This window comes from Triturus cristatus, chromosome 9 (genome assembly GCF_964204655.1).
Source record: "Triturus cristatus chromosome 9, aTriCri1.1, whole genome shotgun sequence".
In the NCBI taxonomy this organism is placed as follows: Eukaryota; Metazoa; Chordata; class Amphibia; order Caudata; family Salamandridae; genus Triturus; species Triturus cristatus.
Window position 1 is genome coordinate 268,995,143 of NC_140592.1, and position 17,855 is coordinate 269,012,997.

General features: G+C 43.5%; 1 long non-coding RNA gene across 1 annotated transcript in view; it reads left to right on the forward strand.

The window, feature by feature from the left end:
* The window catches only part of LOC146797733 (uncharacterized), a 232,412-nt gene that overhangs the window by 125,266 nt on the left and 89,291 nt on the right, over positions 1 to 17,855 (forward strand). The window contains exon 3 of the long non-coding RNA XR_014968519.1: positions 6,456 to 6,531. This is a non-coding gene — a long non-coding RNA (uncharacterized LOC146797733). The remainder of the gene's footprint in view (positions 1 to 6,455; positions 6,532 to 17,855) is intronic.

Genomic DNA, 17,855 nt, shown 5'->3' on the forward strand with positions numbered 1-17,855 from the left:
TTAGACCCCATCACCACAATGCTCAACATCTGCTGCAGATTGGAAGACCACACTTAACTTATGTTTTACTCAGTGGGGGGGGGGGTCTTTTTATATTGCCACAGTGCTATGGTGATGCTTGCCTTGTGTAGGGCACACTCATTTGTTGGTCACACATGTGCTGTTCGTTACATTGTATGTTGGAAGTCATAATCACTGTTGTGGGCATTTGTCACAGACTACACACTGTTGTCATGATGTTAGGGGGGATGTGTTTTGCTGACATACCTAATGTTGGAGTATGATGGATGTGTGGCGCATCAACCATCCTATGAGTGGGGGTGGCAGGGGTGATGGGCAACAGGTCCCCTAGGAGTGGGGGTGGCAGGGGTGATGGGCAACATTAACCCTATGGCTGGGGGTGGCAGGGGTGAAGGGCAACATAAGCCCTATGAGTGGGGGTGGCAGGGGTTATGGGCCACATTAGCCCTATGGCTGGGGGTGGCAGGGGTGATGGGCAACAATAGCCCTATGGCTGGGGGTGGCAGGGGTGATGGGCAACATAAGCCCTATGAGTGGGGGTGGCAGGGGTGATGGCCAACATTAGCCCTATGGCTGGGGGTGGCAGGGGTGATGGGCAACAGGTCCCCTATGAGTGGGGGTGGCAGTAGTGATGGGCAACAGGTCCCCTATGAGTGGGGGTAGCAGTAGTGATGGGCAACAGGTCCCCTGTGAGTGGGGGTGGCAGGGGTGATGGGTAATATAAGCCCTATGAGTGGGGGTGGCAGGAGTGATGGGCAACAGGTCCACTATGAGTGGGGGTGGCAGGGGTGTTGGGCAACATTATCCCTATGAGTGGGGGTGGCAGGAGTGATGGTCAGCAGGTCCACTATGAGTGGGGTTGGCAGGGGAGATGGGAAACATAAGCCCTGTGAGTGGGGGTGGTAGTGGTTCTGGCCATACAACCCCTATGGTGGCCTGTTGTTAGTGGCCAGGATGTGGATCCCCTGTGTGTGTGTACCATTTAGCGGGTACGTGTCGTTTGTTTATGTGGTAGGTGTCTGACTTACTGCCAGCACCGTCGGCGTTGGTTCCTGAGCCGGTCATAGATGTAGAGTACTCGTATGACCTGCGTGATGGGATTCATGATATGTTCGTGTCGTACACGCTGATTGTTGCTCCGTCTCGTACCCACTGCAAGCTGGTCCGTCTCGTAGCCGTGGATTGAGTTGTGGCGCGAATTGTAGCTGATATGCGTGTTTTCCGGATGCTGTGACGTCCCGTACGTGGCGACCCATTCGGCGCGTAGGAAGTACGCATCGTACTTGTCATGCCGTAAACTGCTATGGATACTGCTTCTGGGTGACTCGGTTCAGCGTTAGGAGTTACGGCTCGGACGGAGAATGGAGCTTGAATCACAGCCTACGTGTCGGTCGTGTTTTTGGCAGGTATGCGCATCGTACTTCCTCTGCAGGACGGACCGGCTACGGGTACGTGTCGGTCGCACGGTAAGGCTATGGACAGCTCTCGGAGAGTTGTCCGACCCGGTATCGGAATCGACCCCTATGTAGATAGGACTTCGATATTTTTGACATCGATATTTTTGTGTCTATATTTTTGTAGGTCGATTTTCTGTTCGTCGATATTCTGTCAAACATTCGGATGACACACAGTTTATCATCACACTGTCAGATAATTCTTCCCACATGGCCTTCTCTCTGTGCCTCTGCCTTGCAGAGGTCGCTAGGTGGATGGATTTGAATTGCCTCAAGCTTCATGCTGGGAAGACTGAGGTTCAACATCTGGTCCACTGCACGGTGGTCTAATGAGTTTGACCCATTACATATTCCCAAGGTCAGATTCTTGGCATTTGGTTTGATGAAAAACTGTCTTTTGACAGCCAAATAACTGCAGTGGCAGGAAAATGCTTTGGACTGCTCAAGATGTTGATAACATTCTGTGTTTCTTGCCAGAGTGAGCAAAAACCAATAGTCCAAGCCCTGATTGTGTATAGGCTCGTCTATTGTAATGTTTTGTACCTTGGAGTCAAACAGGACCAGATTAAGAGACTTCAAAAAGTGCATAACTGTGCTGTGAGTCTCTTATTGAACTTGCCAAAGCGTGCATTGATTGGGACTGTGCTTAAGAAGCTTCATTGGCTTCCGGTGAAGCAAAGATCCTCTTTCTAAGTCTTGTGCTATTGTGACAAGGCATTTGCCAATAAAGGTCTACGGTACCTTCAACCTTTTGTCAGACTATACGTACCATCGAGGAATTTAAGATCAGCAGTGGCTATGTTGGCGAGTCTTCCCAAAGTAAAGAAAGTGTGTATAGGTGGGAGCTCTTTCAGCTATTTAGTGCCGAAATTGTGTAATGTTCTTCCCCTGACAGTTCGTCAGACCCAGTCGGAATATCTCTTCAGAAAAAAGTTAAAAACTTGGATTTTTAGCTCGCCATTGTTGGGAGTTTAATAGCTGCGTTTAGGCCTGCTGATACCTCATATGAGTTAGCTATGTGCTGTAGAAACTGCACTATTACTGATGAAGGAATGAATCCAGAAACACGTGTCTAAAGTTACACAGCACAGGCTGAACCAACTGGGGTGAAAAATTAACGACTACTACTGAAGTAAGTGTTATCATGTACCCCCTTTACCATGATGCCCTGGGGCAAATTACGTGCTGGGACATGAGTAGTCTGCTCCCATTCTCCTGTTTCAAGGGAAAACATGTTGTGGTACAATCAGACAATACAGTGAGGCTACAGGGATCTCTAGTAGGCCTAGATTTGGGGGCTAGGGTGGAGTTGCATTTTTTTTCCTTAAGGGCTTCTCACATTGGGGGTGAGACAAATATTGAGGTGAACAGGTGAAACATGATATTTTGATCTTACCATGACTTGTCTCTGTGTCTCTATCTCTTCAGGAGTTTATATTAAAGGTTCAGAAGAACCTTTACAGTATTACAGGCCATAAAATCTATTTTCTGAGGGTTGTTCTTTTGGACAGGGCATACTCAGTTAATTCCTTTTTTACATCCCTTATAAATTATTTGCTGCATGTTGCATTTGTAAGAGATATACAATCTGCATATTTTATTATGTTATAGGTTGAAGGCTGGTTTTTGGCTTTGGTTTACCTCATATGTAATGAGGAGCCTAAGGGATGTAGAGGTATTAGTAAACTTCATTACTCCTAATCCTATTCATCCTTATTATAGTCTACAGAAAGACCACCATTGCTTGACTCCGGAACTTTCATTTGGTTAGGATAAGTCAGGACATAGGTGCTACAAAGGGTGAGGCCACCCACTTTGTAGCACCCAGCAGAGTCAGAGGTACCAATGACGACGCAGCGCTTGCATCGGAAGGGGATCTATGAAGGGGATCTACGAAGATGCGGGACCTGTGTGGCTCAACTTTGATGCATCGACCCAACTGCGTGAATCAAAACTGATGCATTGAGTATTAAACGCCGACGCTTGCTCCATCCAAGGTACTTTTTCAGAGGGTCCTGGATAAGTCTTGCAGCCGGCCTACTCTCCATCGCGGTAGGCCTGAAACATTCAATTTACCCTGGTCCAGCATGACCTTCAGTAAATGCTAAACACTATTCACTTCTAAGAACTAAGTTGCATTGAATTCTTTAAAAATGTATGTATCAAGTTCTTTGGAAGGAGGACTGTCCCTCCCAAATATTAGAGATTATTATTTTGCCTCTTTTGCACACCACAGCTTTAGATTTTTTTTCCTAAATGATTAAATGATTATATGGCAGATAATTTTTTTATGAAGAGGATGCTGCTGGAATCTAAAATAACGGACCCTGTCAGAATTATGAAATATCCAAAGAAAGTCCGCTATAAGTTTCTCCAATGGCTATTTAAAATTAAAACCCAGCTCCTGACATTTTATGGTATTTTCAACTTAAGCAGCTCAACTGTGCTAACTAATTTTAGTTTTGGCGAAGGGGGCTGCTTAGATATCAACACAGCGAGACTTTGGGGTGAGAATGGCTTCGAGATAATAGAGGACTTTCTTGTGGGAAATAGATGGAAAACATGGGAAGAAGTTTTAGACAAATCCATCACTCGAGCACAATGCTGCAGTGGTCTTTTTTGTATGTTACATGCGGAGCTTAGACAATGCGATATAGCTAATTTATTTTATAAAAGAGATGTATTAACAGCATTAAACAACCCCTCATTAAAGAAAATTTGTATGTGGATTAAAGTATTAAAAGAGGATAATACAATCGAGGTATTTACTAAAGTCAGAGATAGGTGGAAAAAGAGGGAAGACATTGAAATTAGCAAACCGACATGGGATAAAATTAATAAATGTAATAAAAAAATCTTCCGCGGTGCGAACTTTCAACGTATGCAATTTTATAGTAAATGGCTTATTTATAGAACTCCCTCATTTCTCCACAAAATCTACCCCCTGGTTGAAGATAAGTGCTTTCGATGCGTAGAGAAGGGTACCTGGAGTCATATCATTTGGGAATGCCCAAAAATAACGGAATTTTGGGAAGAAATAGGAAACTATCTCTGTATTACGATCAAAGCCAATATCCTGATTGATATATCAATAGCAGTATTAGGCTGCTCTCCGAGCCCTACTCCACACGATGAGGCTTTGTTTAAAGCATCATTAATAGCTAGATCCCTAATCCTACAACTATGGAAATCAGAGAAAGCTCCAACTTTTCAAGCATGGAAAGCTAAACTACTTCGGATCCAGGGTAGGGAAAGAAAATATGCATTAAGAGCAGGAGCATTTAGGAATTATCATAAGCACTGGAGCACGTTTGATAGCTAAATGGATTGACACTCTCTATTATGAGAATGGCATTTTGCATTCCATATGTTCAGACAGGTTTTATACAAGGTGAATCACACAGCAGAATCCTTTTTCTTCTACTCACTTATCTCACTATGCACTTTATTCACTAAAATGGCTGCTAATGTTTAATGTATTGCATATGTCGTATTTATATTGCTGCTATGCTACAATGAATTGATTACAATGCACGTATTTGTATTTTCCGCATTCCTAATTCTTGATGTTAATCTTTACGGCTGATGAGCCTTGTAATGTCTTTTTTGTGCCTATGAACTCTCAATAAAAATATAGAAAAAGATTAAAAAAAAAAAAAAAGTTATTTGTATTTGATTTTTGTTGTTTTGGTCTTGTGCACAAATACTTTACACATTGCCTCTTAAGCCTGACTGCTCTGTGCCAAGCTACCAGAGGGTGAGCACAGGTTAATTTAGGTTGTTTATCTGTTTTACAAGACCCAAGAGTTTAATCAATCACCCCAACAGAGCAATTGTATAGGTAAAGAAAAATATATGCATGGCACAGTACAAAAGGGAATACAGAACCCTTACACACACATTGATTAAGCCAATAATAATCTGGAATCAGTGGCTCAAACAGACTGGCAGGACCGGGGCATTAATTGGAATCATCAACAAACCCAGGGGCAAATGTAAGAATATTTCAGCCGCAGGGTCGAGTGAAAGGGAGAGAGCAGGACAGTGCCATTTCTACAAAGCTATGGTGCTGCTGCTCTCTTCCCAAGCACTGGTGCACAATCAGGCTGTCCAGCGCCACACACTCCACTTTACACCAGAATGCAAAGGTGTATGCATGGTTGTATCATAGGCTTTGTACTGTTATTGAATCTTTACATTGCACATAACTATGATTAGAGTAAATTAGAAACGTTTCCCTCTTTGTATTTGTTCTTCATAGTGCAGTACTTGTGCAAAATTTGAAAAGTTTGGAGAAATAAAAACATTTCTTCTAATTTGCACCTTCCTCGAGGAGGCAAAATTGTTGCATCTATGCTCTGCTTTTAGTAGAAGGCTTTGTGCCAACAATCATGGGTGGTAGCGCCCATGTGACAGAATTGAGGCTCCCCTTGTCGCAATGTAATGTAAAGCAGTGCAAACTGCTACTTTGCTTTACCTTTAGGCAAGTCAGATATGCTAATATTTCAACTCAAAGTTCTGCATCGCGTTTTGTGAAAGGGAGAGAGCAGAACAGACCCAAATCTACTAAGAAATGGCACTGCTCCTTTCTCTATGAGCACTAGTGCATTTCAGGCTGCCTAGCGCCACACACACATATTTGCGCTATAGTGAAAAGGGATGTGTTTGATAAGTTTTGTACTGGAGATAAAAACACTTTTTTTCTACTTTAAACCTCCCTCAATTAGCCGTTTTTTTTGGCACAACAATGTCTACCATTTTTAGTATATAGGGCTTTGCATCAAAACCATGGGTTGTGGCATGGGCACGCCCGTGTACCACCGATGGAATGTCCCCTTGACGCAAAGTAGCACAAAGCGCTATTTCGTTACTTTTAGATAACTTTAGCCGCACAAAAAAAGCATTGCACTGAAAATGAAATAGTTTGCGAAGACTTTTCACCGGTTTCCATCACTTTTACAGCTGTTCCTCTTTCCCCAGACACTTCAAGCAGCCTTGATGAGTACCTTGCAAGGGGACTGAGCAGGTAGTGGAACCAGGGACTGCAGAGGACACTGTAAGTAGACAACATAAAGCAAAATAAAGAAATCCTCCTAAGCCTGTAATTGGGTTATGATAGACCGGCAAAGCCCTTTGCAGGAGCCTGACTTGGAGGCCTCAGCACCAGCCCACAGCCACCCATGGCTGGTGGAGAATTCTGTGTCCTCTGATGCTGCACCAAGGGAAGTGCAAAAGCTCTTTTGGCCCAAAGGGCGGCGCACGCCTGGTCCTCATCCTTAATATATTTGTAGCTTTCCTTCAACTTACTGCCCTGAATGCAGTTTGGCCGGAATAATTGTGATATGTGCGGTGACTCCTTCTATGACACATATTGCAATTCCGAGTAGTGCAACAAGCACCACCCCTTTCCCCACAATTTTCACCGGATAAATGTTGCCAGGCCAAACCTGACTTTTAGTAAGTAAAATGTATTGTTCAGTTAATTAAAACTTACAATATATCGCAAAACAATTACCAAATAAAATATCATCAGTGAATAACATCATAAAATCAGTCAGTCAATCAGTCAGTCAATCAGTCAATCAATTAGAAACCCAAGGTTTACTTCATTAGGCCTCAAGTGAGAAATCGTTAACCTAAGTCAAGTGCCCTGTAATACCTTTCCACAGCTTTAGACCACTAACTATGAAATAAATGCTAAATACATTTGCCCAATTAGAAGTTAGCAAGAAGGGTTTCAATATTCAAATATTGCAGAGCATGAAATATACTAGGAGAAAAATTCTGAAATGCGGACTTTGGCGCAGTAAGCACCAAAATCCACATGTTAAGCCTCATTCAGAGCAGAATTATCATAAAGGGTACTATTTCTAAAACTTCTAAGTCACTGGGAAGTCGCACCCTTTCTGAGACAACTGTAGTTGGCTTCATGTGGAAATTCTATAGAGATACTTACTGCACAGCTACTACCTTGAGCACTGGGTAAATATCATTTTCAAACACAGAATACCGTGCGGGGAATGCACATGGTGTTGTTTATGCACTTGTTTGTGATTTATGTGCATACAGTAAATATATGAGCATCATGTGCAAACCAACAGCACAGGCAATGTTTATTGAACTTGGAACACAGTGTGCAAGTACCTAAGGGAAGAATAACATGGAGACAAGAACCTTTGAGACTGGAAGGGGGAGGAAGTCAATCTTTGAAGGCTATAGGACAGGTGATCCGATATCGACAGCCAATAAGTATCTGTCTGGATACAAAACAAAAATCCTTTCACAATTGTTAAGGAAATTGTTCTGAGGAGGTCTGAGGTGAGGAAGTCATCTCTGCATTCAATTAGTTTCCTACATCATTGCAACACTTTCCAGAGTGTTTCAAGATTATTTATTCTTTTAAGAATAGAATCCATTATCAAGAGCAAAACTATGTGAGCGGAAAAGGATGTGCAGTGCAGTCTAAATATTTGTATAAAATGACAGTGCCTCAAAACATGCTAAAGTTGCCCAGATGTTGCTGATGTTTCCTTTTCGGTGATTTTGAAACATGGATGTCGAGCCTTGCGTGGGCTTCCAGATGGTCGCTTCCGAGTTTAAACACAGATGGCGACAAACTCTGACTCTGATTTTAACTACTTCTTAATCACTAGTTTGAGCTGGTGCCAAGTCACCAAAAGTGACGCAAACTGGCACAAGGTGTAGAATTAGGATTTTGTTTGGTAAACTGCTTGGGATATACTTTGAAAGTAGCCTAAAAGGAATGGAGAGAAGTGCTTCAAGCGAGCGTCCCAGGGAGGGTACATGGGCATTGTCATGCTATTACCCTTAGTTTTTGACACGAAACACTATCTAGTTATTATAGTAGACAACAAAATGCCTCCTTGCAGCAGGCACAAAGTAGGAGAGAACTGTTTTATTTTGGGCAAACCTTTCTCAATTTGTATGTGTGCGGCATACCACAGCACACGTAAAAAGTGGGAAAAGTTTTAAAGGTTGCCTAAGCATAGTGTTTGGGACTGGAAGGAGTGCCATTGGAATTATGCGGCAGGAGAGGGCTAAATTACGTAGCAGGGTTGACTAAATTATGTGGCAAGAAAACGCAAATTATGCAGCATAATGCAGTATATTGCGTGAAAGCATTACTTCATTATTTTGTTATTTTTACACTTGTGAACACTGGCCATAGGTTTTACCTCATCAGTATTAGTTTAAGAGCCAAATGTAGCAATACGCAACAGAAAGATGACCAGTCACCCTTTGCAAAGGGCCTTCCACTGCTCAGCAACACGTGTCACTGCATTTTTAGTAACCTTTGAACCATTTGAGATACACATTTTTTTGGTTTAAAAATATACAGATGGTGCAGAGGTTAATGGATTATGTGGTGAATGCTGCAAATGCATTTACATACAAAAAACGCCGCAGCCACACAGTCACATAATTCCAGTGGCCCTGACTAGAAGGGTACTTTCCCAGTGCAAAACCTGTGGTAGAGTCATGCACACACCTATGCAATATTGTGCAAAGGTGAGTGCATGGCGCTAGGAAATCTAATTGTGCACCAGCGCTTGGAAAGTGAGCAGCAGTACCAGTGCCACATCTTAGTAGAACTTAGGTTACTGCGCTGCTTTGCATGAGATACTTAAACTGCTGGTCTGCGTTGTATGAGATATTAGTACATAAGTCCCCGCATGCGCACCTGAATGATTGCGCAGACAGGGCCTGAAGTGGTGTTCGGGAATACAATGAAACCAAGTGTGCCAGACAGAAAAAGGGAATTCTTTCACAAGCAGTTGGTTATTGCTGGGTGCCCATGTGAGTACCTCCCCTCAACCCCCTAACAAGGACTGGCATCTCATACAGTCTCCTCACACATAGGCTGTGTGCCTTTCTATCTGTTAAGTAATGAAACAAAGGTCAAGAAGTGATAGGGTGCACACAGGAGCTAAGTATAATGTTCCTTTAGTCATTTTTATATCCGCAAGGCACAATTTATGTTTTTTCACAGCTGTCTCACATCATGCTCGCAAGTTCACAACTCTGCCATTCTCACAGCTACTACACACAGAGAGGTCATCTTGAGTTTAACTGAATGATCCTGCCATAATAAGAGTGATCTCACCAAACTCACAAATTCCCTGTGGGCAGGGAAACTATCACTCATTTCCCCTTGGGAGAGCCGCCTGCAGCATGGCAGTCCCTGTTAAGAAACTCGCACACCAGCCGGTATGCGCACACAAAGCTGCCTGCACGCGGGTGATATTGTTATTTGGTGCTGCAAGAACAAGCCCCTGCTTTGGGAGTTGATTCACTTAAAACAAAGAGCTTTGGTGAACGCGCTTATCAAACATGGCGCCTGAAGAGTCAGCGGCTTGAGGGGAACTGCTGCAGCTGCGGATCTACTAAAGGCTCAAACACAAACTAGGGGCGTAGCTTGGTTAGTAAGATTGGGGATGGGGTGTAAGCTTCAGATTTCCCAACAATCACCCTAGCATATCTTGTTAAAATATGGTATGAGAAGCAGCACACGGAGGGGGGCTTAAGAGGCAGTGGAAAGAGAGAGGAGTGCGGAGTGTTAGAAGTACTTAAAATGCAATTGTTTTCAAAAAGACCAAGTTTTAAGGCATGCACGAGAGAGAGAGTGTGTGTATGTGTTCTTGTCTGTGTGTTCATGTAAAAATCCAGGGTGAAATCCCACAGACACCCCATCACCTGACTTAAAGCACCTGCACCCAACTATTTACTACAGGATATATTTTTTTAGCAGGGGTGTTACACCCCAAACCAAGAGGCTACCGCCCCCCACCCCCCGTAGGTACGCCCCTGGACTCAAATATCTCCACCAGGCAGGCAAGAACCTTTTAAGGCGGTGTTTGGTGGGTGATCCTCCATCAGGGGGAAGGAAGGCCAGGGCATTTCCTGAGATGGCAGACTGGCAGCCAACAGCAATGGCCTAAATAATCTCCTGAAAATACAAATGGTGCCGATTTGTCACTGGCCCATCGACAGAGGATGCTCTTCATCACACTTAATGTGAGACCCGAGTAGAGAATCCACTACTGTCATGAACGAAGTGTCCTTTGTTTATCATTTGAACTGCCTACTTCAGGGTTGTGATTTCTTTGTCATATTTCATACTTGGCGATATTAACAAATGCGCAGATTGAGGATGCTTCTCGATTATTTTATTTTATAAGGAGATGTAATGGCAGGAAAATCAGACTCTATTTTAACGTTTATGTGGAATTATGTTCCAGACAAATTAACCCTTCCTGCTCAGATTCAACTATTGAGTAACAGTAGTAGTAATAATACTGTTTTTGTAAATTAAACCCTGGGAAAGACTCACACTTTATAATAAGCATTTAATATGAAGCCATTAATTATAGTTCATTTGTGTTACAGCAGCCTGAGCTTTCCTTGGGCCTGACCTGGGTTATTTAACACTAACCCACCAAAGACCCTCCTCAAAATAGACCAGATCCTCCTCAGAATGGACCAGACCCTCCTCAATATGGACCATTGCACTTCCGTCATTCTCAGGGAACCCAGACATTCTGTTCAAATCTCTTAGGGTCCAATTACGACTTTTGCTGTTCTGTGCCAGCTCTCCGCCGGCACAGCACCACCAAAGATGCGCAAGGCCCGTCGGCCTGATTACGAGTTCAACTCATGCAGGCAAACGGTCCTTTTGCCTTTCCTAAGGCGGTGCCCTGAACAAGGGCACCACAATGGGAATGGGAAAAATGTTCCAGCACAGCATGTACTGTGAAGTCCATGCCGTGCTGGAACTGGGGGTGCTAGCAGACAGGAGGGCACCTGTTGTGCTCCTCTGAATGCATCCCCATGGCAGGGGGGTCATGGTGCTCTAGGTCTAGGGCCCCCTTTGTTAACCCACTGCCAGTCTTTTTGTGGCGGGATCACCCCCATGAAAAGGCTGGCGGTGAGAGGAATTTGTAATATGCTCGGCGGGGCTGAGCCAGTCCCACTCAGCATATTGCATTGCCCCTCTGCCGCGCCACCGACAGGGAACGGCATTTCCCGGGAGCAGCCGGCAGACCACTGCCGGAACGACTCAGAGAGTTGTAATCCGGCAGACAGAACACCGCCACTGTGAATCTGGCGGCCCTTGGACCGCTAGACTCGTAATCAGGCCCTTAATTCTAGCAAGACCAACCTCCAGCTCATAGAACTATTCCTGCTTTCTCCTCTTCTGTAGTGTCAAAGTAGTGGTTGTCAGCAACTTATAATGACCAGACTATCGCCATATAATGGCAAAGCAACTCTCAAGACAAATTCCATTAAGAAATGTTAACTTCTCCACCTGTGGTTGTGGAATATTGAGCATTTAGAACTCACATCCCTCTAGTGCATTCATGAGCCTTTCATAGATAATATGAGAAAAGTAAAGGCATCATGAACCTTCGTAAGAGGACTGTGTAACCATGTGTTATGTCTCAAAGACTCACTGAAGGCAGCTGTGTGTTCCCTTGGCCTTGCTTTTTTCAGGAGGAAGATGCACATCTCTGATTGCTGCACTGTATGTGTGGTAAGGAATTTTCCTCTGTACCGCTAAGCTAGCTCCAGGTTTTCTGTGATCATAGCCACTCTTCAAGGTGTTCTGCATAAGATGTTGAGTGCTGGGTGGCTGGCAAAATGTAGAAGCACAACGAATGTCAAACATGGGTTCTTCTTCCTTCTCCAGAAGACATGACTAGCCTTCTATCTAAGCCTATCGAAGGTGGTCATTGAGTGTTTACTCCCTGGAATTTCAAGTCCAAGATGGGTATTTCCTAATTAAAGCATGTATAAGGAGGTTTTTGCCAGAGAAGGAGGAGCTGCAATGCATTTCGCTCGCTATTTCTTTTCATGGCTTTCATCACCCATTATAATTCCTTTTTGTGCCTGAATTTTTGTTCTTTTTCTCTTGGGCAGGATTGTTTTTGGATTCGTTCTTCTGGAAGATCTTATGCTGGGCTCTTTTCATCCTTGATTCAGAGTGGCTTTTGTGGCTAGCCTTTTCACCTCACTACAAGCAAGAATTAGCAAATTTGCCAAGGATGTTTTCTGCACTTTATGTTGTTTTCTAAATTGGACCCTCTTAAGGAGACACTTGACACCTTTAGAGTGTATATTAAGTGCAGAGTGGCACAGTAGCTACTAGAAGGACCCGCTCTTTTTTCAGGCAATCACCTTTCAAGTGTACACCAAGGGCAGATTTTCACCGTAGCTATTCGGAGGAGTAGCCCTTTTCTCAGGTAATCATGAAGGAAACTAGACAGGCTTTGAGTTAGGGTGACCAGACGTCCCGGTTTTCCCCGGACGGTCCCCGTTTTTGGAGAAGTGTCCCCGTGTCCCGACACTTTTCTCCAATTCAATGAAATGTCCGGGTTTTTAAACAGTGTCCGGGTTAAACATACAAATGTCCCGGTTTTTCATTTGTTTCGGATGTTTGAGCATGCGCGTGCATGCTCTCTTTGCACTGATTAAAGCGTGACGTTTAGGTGAGCGTTGTAGCAGGAAGGGAAATCGGGCTTTGAATGGGATGGGGGGTGGGGAGAGGTGCTCCTTTCATTCCACAGAGCGAGGTTCAGCGCTTTGAATGCGACCTCTGTCTCCAGGCCGAGAAGTCAAAGGATGCAATCTGCATACATTCACACCTGAATGCCGGGCACTGAGGGTGCTTCCAGAGATACCTTTGTTTTGTTAATGCAGCGCTCCTTGCTCCAACAGCTACTGATGGCAGTGCGTCTTTGAATGTCTTTATTTTGTAAAAGCCTACTTGCAGGACCTGCTTATATCCTTGTTTAGAAACAGTAACCTGTTTGTACTTCGTGTCCAGGGCCGGCTTTAGGGCGGTGCGAGCGGTGCCACCGCACCGGGTGCTGGCTTCCTGGGGGCGCCGTGTTTTAAAGTTTATTATGCTTTTGAAGCACCTGCTGCAGCGTTTCTTTACCCCCAGCAATTACCAGGCCTCACATAAATGTCAAGATAACTCGTGTGATTAATAATCTTCCTGGAGAGAGATCAGCATTTTGTATAGTTGAGGTTTTGACTTCGGTGAAGTTAGTGTAGAGGGTTAACATGCCTGCTGCAAAGAACCTGTACCAAGTAGATTACAGAGTGCGTATGATGTAAACAGATCAGCAGATTACTGCTTTCAAAAGAGATATCCTTTTGTTACTTGCAATTTATAACTTAAAGTCCTGATATAGAATAGTGAGCTATTAACTTTCATCCTAGAACTGCATACACACTGCAAAGTATACATTATTAGAGCATTGATTAATGTTGCAAAAAGGGATAATTTGGCTAGAAATCGATTCTTATTATTAAAGAAAACTCCCAACTATGCTGTTTCTTTTTCAACTCTGCGTTTGTGCTTCTCCACACAAAGCACTCTTAAACTATACTGCCTACCAGTATGGATGACTCCCTACACTTTTAGTCCTTTGGCTTATGTAACATTTCCTATACACTGATTACACATGCATGATTGATTGTCTCTGTGTAATGTGTGTGTGATGCGAAGTGCTCGGACACCCTACACTGGTATGAGTGGCGCTATATAACTAATTCAATGCATCTGAGAGAGTGTGGTTATGGAGACTTGGTCACTGTTAAAGGGTGCTAGTGAGAGAATCCGTGGTGGAGGTGGTCTTGGGGGGGCGCCAACAAACACTGTCGCACAGGGCGCCACCAGCACTAAAGCCGTGGTCACCAACTATAGCAAATGTTGAGGCAAAGTCTGTTTAAATGGAATTAATGGTTACAGCCAATAAAAGACCTCTGATTTGTCGTCTGTAATGCTTCATCTCGGTCTGTGGAGGGAGCTGTCTTTATAGTCCTTTTTCTATGTCCATGGCAGCTGTCAAATAGTCCTACCTTTATGTCGATGGTTACTGCAAACCGTAGTCCTACTTCTATGTCTATGACCTGTCCCCGTTTTTTGTTTTGAGAATCTGGTCACCCTACTTTGAGTGCGTCAAGTCTTGACAATATATGACTGTGTTTCTCAGCCGCCGCCCGCACAGGTAAATGCTGTGAGGCGGGGTGGGGGCGGGGCGGGGTGGGGGCGGGGCGGGGCAGGGTGGGGGTGTAGTGGAATCGGACATACGGCGGCAATGTGAAAACTAACAAAATTTATTAAATAAAAGCGCTGAAGTCTGCGATGCGGCGAGGGCAAGGTAAGTGCTTTTATTTATTTATTTTTTTAGTTATCACATTGCCGTTGTATGTCCGATTCCACTACCCACCACCATCCTGCCACACCCACGCCCCGCCTCACCGCCACACAGCATTTACCTGTGCGAGCCGTGGTTGGTGCTTCTCTTTCAAAGATCACAGACCGCTCCGTTGGGCAGAAAACAAAATACTAGTTTACTCGGAGAAAATCCATGCACTAAGTTTCAGAGTTGTATGTGAGAATATCAATGACAAAGATATCCACCTGCTAACGTATTTTCTCCAAAATATCAGCTACCAGAATATTATAAAGGTAAGTATGTGAATGTAAGTATGGATTTACTACTCTTATTCCTTCTTCTATGTAGATATATATCATTAAACTGTATATAAGTGTTCATATAGTTGACTTATATCTACCTATGTAAACTTTCACAATATTCTGGTAGCTGATATTTTGGCCCCAGAATATTGACAGATCAGTGTTTAAATCTCGACAGTCTAGTAGTAAACCACTTTTTGCCATAGGCATAAGGAAAATGGGTAATAATTACCACACCTGGTAAATAAGACCCCTGGGTGAGGTATTAACTATGTGAGGTAAATATCATCAATAATGAGTTGAGTAGTCGGAATGAAGCATAACATGCACAATCCGTATTTACTGCACAAATGACAGCAGGGGTTATGGTTTTTTGTCCATTGCCCCAAGCAATGACAAGATGAAGTGTGGGGTGCAGGGATTACTCCACCATGATTAAGAGGTGAGTGATAAAGGATGAGGTATTAACCACACCTAGGGCTGGATTACAAGTGGTTTGCTATGTTGCGATCCTGCTGTAATTGTAAGTAGTGCGATGATTAAAAGGTTGCAAACCTGCCAGAATTTAACAGGGGAAAAGACCTGGTATTTACCGGTACATGCAGATTTTGATATGTTAGGCATCAACATTTGCATGTTATTCCCCAAAAAGTCAGAGTAGGTGATAATTATTCAACTCCAAATAAATTCAGTGTTAGATTTTATCATATCAGTTGGGATAAATATTGCATCCAACACTGACCACTCATAATCAGGGTGCTAGTAAATGCCATTATGCCTAGGTGAGGTATTTACTAGGGGTGGTAATTAGTTCCTATTCCAAGTTGTTTCTTTGAAAAAGGGGCATAAAATGCAGAATCCACATTCAAATCACTGAATTCCGCATGTTTTGCCTACTTCCGGGCCTGTTCCCTCAATAACGTTTGTCAGGTTTGGCGTGCCAAAATCCATCAGAGGAAGGCAGTGCAGATTCTGTGATTAATGCTCAGCTCAGAATTCCGATGACGTGTACTCCTGCTGGTGTAGTGATTCCCTTTTTAAGGGCTGCTTTGGTTATTCCTTAGTTTTGCATTTTACACATTAAGGCAGGCTGACTCTGCTTTGCATAGCCAGACGTTTGTTTTCATACCATTGTTTTGGAAACACGCGGAACATGTTGTTCCTAATTCAGAGGCTCTTCTTTCTATTAAATAAAGTAGCTATTGCCCTTTTTAGGACAGAGAGGAGAATTCTGGCAGAGGAACAGGGGTCTTGGAATGAACGCCCCTCAGAGGATGACATGCAGCTTTGCGTAAACTGAGTTTACACTAATGAGGACAACCTAACCCCGCAGGTATGGTGTCTGTTGCCATTCAAGAGATCAGTAATATATATCCCTTTGCTTACACTGTGAGGACAGGCCTAGACAGATAGATAATATACCATGGGCGTGATGTTTATTTTATACAGCCTTTTAGTAATGCTAATAAGTCTGTTTAGTTGCATCTGCTTAGCGATCTCAGCACATCTGCTTCATAATAGACTACGATAGTTTCAATAAATGTAGTGTGGACTTTCTTGTGTCTTTCTGATGATTACTATGGACATGCATGAGAGAGAGTGAGTGACCAAAGGTGATGATCGTACGGTTCCCAAGGGGACTAGAGTGGCGTGTTCTCGGTTGCCAGGAGTTCGGGTAAGGCACTGTGAGCTACACAGGAATTTGGGCAGACTCGCACTGATGTGGCAGGGAAACACAATTCCTGCATTCTGTTGTCCCAGGCACAGTCCTGCGCAAGCAGAATACCTGCGACATTTGCACAGGGATTGGAATTCATCTTCAGCTTATAGGGCCTGTTGGTGATATTTAACCCATTAGGCTATTTACCCTGTGGTGTTTACAACTATTAGCCCTCATCTCAGAATTCAAAGTTGTGTTCAAATTCCTGTTTGCACTCAAATCAAATGTATTACATTTCCTAGAATCAGGATCATAGACAGTTTTGTGATGAGCACTTACAAACAAGCTTTAGGCACATCACATCAGCACACCATCATATCAACTTTCTCAATTCCAGTACTAAAGAACAGAAGGTGAGACAAAGTAAAATGCTGACATTGTATGGCTTGCACTTAAGATACAGAGATGGCTTTCTAATGTTTTGCATTAAATCTTATTTAATGTGTTTTTTTAAGCTTTCGGTCAATCCGGCCTTTGCTTACAAAGAACATGCTTTCTTTAAAGTAGATTGGAAGAGTGGAAGAGGTCATATTATAAGAACACAGGAGGACTCTGTGGGAAGAAATAGGAATGAAATGGAAAGTGAATAACGTTTTGGCAAAGCCAAGAGGTCTGGTGATGCCTGGCAGCCTTTTGGCTTTGACAATACTTGTTTTGTCTTGGAGTAACTGCCAGGTCCTAGTCAATCTAAAACAAACATTGGCTAAATAATTTTTTGGGGTCTCAAAAAGCACACATTGCCATCGTAGCTCCTGGCACTGAAGGTAACTACTTTGTGTGTAAATGTACTCCATGTGAAAGGAAAGAGTGCCATCACTCTCAGCAAAGTTAGCCAATGGCAGAAGTTGGTGGACCCATTGCTATATTCTGTAATAGGTGGAAGAAAAACTGTGAATGACACAATAACAGATGGATGAAGAGGGTTGGCTGAAAGCTCCTGTATGTCTATTTTATATATAATTTTTTCATGAATTGCTGTATTGATATTCCAGTTGCATACGGCACAATAAATCATGTAACAAATATAATCTCACCCTCATCCCGAACACCCTAGTGTGGCCCTTCCGCCTTGTATAGGTCATCTTGTGAGGGGTCTAATTGCCTAGTCCATAATAGTCCAAACACTTGCCCCATATCCTGGAGTGCTCCT